Source organism: Triticum urartu, chromosome 5 (genome assembly GCF_003073215.2).
Source record: "Triticum urartu cultivar G1812 chromosome 5, Tu2.1, whole genome shotgun sequence".
NCBI classification, from domain to species: Eukaryota; Viridiplantae; Streptophyta; class Magnoliopsida; order Poales; family Poaceae; genus Triticum; species Triticum urartu.
Window position 1 is genome coordinate 569905571 of NC_053026.1, and position 4310 is coordinate 569909880.

Consider the following 4310-nt stretch of genomic DNA (forward strand, 5'->3'; position numbering starts at 1 on the left):
CGAGCAAAACATGATCAGCACTAAAGCTCCATGGGTGTTAGAATCATTACTGTGTAATCTAGATTATTGACTCTAGTGCAAGTGGGAGACTGAAGGAAATATGCCCTAGAGGCAATAATAATGTTATTATTTTATTTCCTTATATCATGATAAATGTTTATTATTCATGCTAGAATTGTATTATCCGGAAACATAGTACTTGTGTGAATACATAGACAAACTAAACGTCACTAGTATGCCTCTACTTGACTAGCTCATTAATCAAAGATGGTTATGTTTCCTAACCATAGACATGTGTTGTCATTTGATTAACGAGATCACATTATTAGGAGAATGATGTGATTGACATGACCCATTCCATTAGCTTAGCACCCGATCGTTTAGTATGTTGCTATTGCTTTCTTCATGACTTATACATGTTCCTATGTGAGGGAGTCCTGGATTAGGGGGTGTTCGGGTAGCCAGACTATACCTTCAGCCGGACTCCAGGACTATGAAGATACAAGATTGAAGACTTCGTCCCGTGTTCGGATGGGACTTTCCTTGGCGTGGAAGGTAAGCTTGGCGATGCGGATATTCAAGATCTCCTATCATTGTAACCGACTTTGTGTAACCCTAACCCTCTCTGGTGTCTATATAAACCGGAGGGTTTTAGTCCGTAGGACAACTTCATCATACAACAATCATACCATAGGCTAGCTTCTAGGGTTTAGCCTCCTTGATCTCGTGGTAGATCTACTCTTGTACTACCCATATCATCAATATTAATCAAGCAGGACGTAGGGTTTTACCTCCATCAAGAGGGCCCGAACCTGGGTAAAACATCGTGTTCCTTGCCTCCTGTTACCATCCGACCTAGACGCATAGTTCGGGACCCCCTACCCGAGATCCGCCGGTTTTGACACCGACATTGGTGCTTTCATTGGGAGTTCCGCTGTGTCGTCGCTTTTAGGCCCGATGGCTCCTTCGATCATCAACAACGATGCAGTCCAGGGTGAGACTTTTCTCCCCGGACAGATCTTCGTCTTCGGCGGCTTCGCACTGTGGGCCAATTCGCTTGGCCACCTTGAGCAGATCGAAAGCTACGCCCCTGGCCATCAGGTCAGGTTTGGAAGCCTAAACTACATGGCTGACATCCGCGGGGACTTGATCTTCGACGGATTCGAGCCACAGCCAAGCGCGCCTCACTGTCTCGATGGGCATGATATAGCTCTGCCGCCGAACAACGCCTTGGAGGCTGCACACGCATCGGTTCCGACCATTGATTCGGAGCCTACTGCGCCGATCGAGGATCAGCGGTTGGACGCTGCCTCAGGGGCTGCGATCTCAGAGGCGATCGAGCCAAACTCCAGCCCCGCACACCGCATGGCCCGTGACTCCGAGGAGCCGGATTCCTCTCCGAACTCCGAGCCCCTCACGCCCCTACCGATCGAATCTGATTGGGCGCCGATAATGGAGTTCACTGCCGCGGACATCTTTTAGCACTCGCCCTTCGGCGACATCCTGAATTCTCTAAAGTCTCTCTCTTTATCTGGAGAGCCCTGGCCGGACTACGGTCAGCAAGGTCGGGATACGGACGATGAGGAAATTCAAAACCCACCCACCACCCACTTCGTAGCCACTGTCGACGACTTAACCGACATGCTTGACTTCGACTTTGAAGACATCGAGGGCATGGACGACGATGCAGGAGACGAACAAGAACCAGCACCTGTAGGGCGCTGGAAGGCCACCTCGTCATATGACATATATATGGTGGACACTCCAAAGGATGGAGATGGCGATGGAAAAGCAGGGGACGATACCTCTAAGAAATAGCCCAAGCGCCGGCGTCAGCGGCGCCGCTCTAAATCCCGCCAAAGAAAAAACGGTGATTCCAGCACGGGAGATAATACTACTCCGGCTAGCGCCGAAGAACACCCCCTCCAGCAAGATTCAGCATAGGAGGACAGAGAAGCCAGCCCTCACGAGAGGGCGGCGGACCAAGAGGTTGAGGACGATAATTATACGCCTCCCTCCGAAGACGAGGCAAGCCTCGATGATGACGAGTTCGTCGTGCCAGAGGATCTCGCCAAACAAGAGCGTTTTAAACGCAGGCTTATGGCCACGGCAAGCAGCCTCAAGAAAAAGCAGCAACAGCTTAGAGCTGATCAGGATTTGCTAGCTGACAGATGGACTGAAGTCCTTGCGGCCGAAGAGTATGAACTCGAACGCCCCTCCAAGAGTCACCCAAAGCGCACGCTGCTACCCCGACTAGAGGAGGAAGCACCTACATCACCAGTGCATGACATGGCTGACTGGCCACCTCGTGGCCGCGACAGAGAGGCCTCTTGGCCCTCCACTCAAGCCATCTCCCGACGCCGCGTCAAGCATACAAGGCACAGGAAAATGCACCCGACCTGCGCGACATACTGGAGGACAAGGCAAGACAAACAAGATCGATCTACGGATCGCGCAGGTGCCCCACGGCACGTGACGGTGATCGCCACTCCGGATGCAATAAATCCGGCCGGGCTGAACTCAACAGACAAAGCTCCTTCGAGCTGCGTCGTGATATAGCCCAATACAGAGGCGCCGCACACCCACTATGCTTCACAGATGAAGTAATGGATCATAAAATCCCTGAGGGCTTCAAACCCGTAAACATCAAATCGTACGATGGCACAACAGATCCTGCGGTATGGATCGAGGATTATCTCCTTCATATCCACATGGCCTGCGGTGATGATCTACATGCCATCAAATACCTCCCACTCAAACTTAAGGGACCGGCCCGGCATTGGCTTAACAGCTTGCCAGCAGACTCAATCGGTTCTTGGGAGGACCTGGAAGCCGCATTCCTTGATAACTTCCAGGGCACTTATGTGCGACCACTGGACGCCGATGACCTAAGCCACATAATTCAGCAGCCAGAGGAATCGGCCAGGGAATTCTGGACACGGTTCCTAACAAAGAAAAACCAGATAGTCGACTATCCGGACGCAGAGACCTTAGTGGCCTTCAAGCATAATATCCGTTACGAGTGGCTTGCCCGGCACCTGGGACAGGAAAAGCCAAAATCTATGGCAGCCCTCACGACACTCATGACCCGCTTTTGCGCGGGAGAAGACAGCTGGCTAGCTCGCAACAACAATTTAACCAAGAACCCTGGTAATTCGAATACCAAGGACAAAAGCGACAGGTCGCATTGGAACAAACAAAAGCGCCGCGTTAACAGCGACAGCAACGAGGATACGACAGTTAATGCCGGATTCCGAGGCTACAAATCCGGTCAACGGAAAAAGCCATTCAAAAGAAATACTCAGGGCCCGTCCTGTTTGGACCGAATACTCGACCGCTTGTGCCAGATACATGGCACCCCCGAAAAGCCAGCCAATCACACCAACAGGGATTGTTGGGTGTTCAAGCAGGCAGGCAAGTTAAGAGCCGAAAACAAAGACAAGGGGCTGCATAGCGACAACGAGGAGGAGCCTAGGCCGCCGAACAACAGTGGACGGAAGGGATTTCCCCCGCAAGTGCGGACGGTGAACATGATATACGCAACCCACATCCCCAAGAGGGAGCGGAAGCATGCATTACGAGACATATATGCGATGGAGCCAGTCGCCCCAAAGTTCAACCCATGGTCCTCCTACCCGATCACCTTTGATCGAAGGGACCACCCCACTAGCATCCATCACGGCGGCTTCGCCGCATTGGTTCTAAACCCAATCATTGACGGATTTCATCTCACAAGAGTCCTCATGGATGGCGGCAGCAGCCTGAACCTGCTCTACCAGGATACAGTGCGTAAAATGGGCATAGATCCCTCGAGGATCAAGCCCACCAAAACGACCTTTAAAGGCGTCATACCAGGTGTAGAAGCCAACTGTACAGGCTCAGTCACACTGGAAGTGGTCTTCGGATCTTCGGATAACTTCTGAAGCGAGGAGTTAATCTTCGACATAGTCCCGTTCCGTAGTGGCTATCACGCACTGCTCGGGCGAACCGCATTCGCAAAATTCAACGCGGTACCGCACTATGCATACCTCAAGCTCAAGATGCCAGGCCCTAGAGGAGTAATCACGGTCAATGGGAACACTGAACGCTCCCTCCGAACGAAGGAGCACACGGCAGCGCTCGCAGCAGAAGTACAAAGCAGCCTCTCTAGGCAGTTCTCCAATTCGGCCTTCAAAAAGCCGGACACTGTCAAGCGCGCCCGGAATACCCGATAACAAGACCTCCTGGCACGTTCTGAGCTAGCGTAGCAATGCGGCCCCAACCCTAGCCCTCGCGATATAGCGAAACCAGTGCTTCGCGCACATAACTAC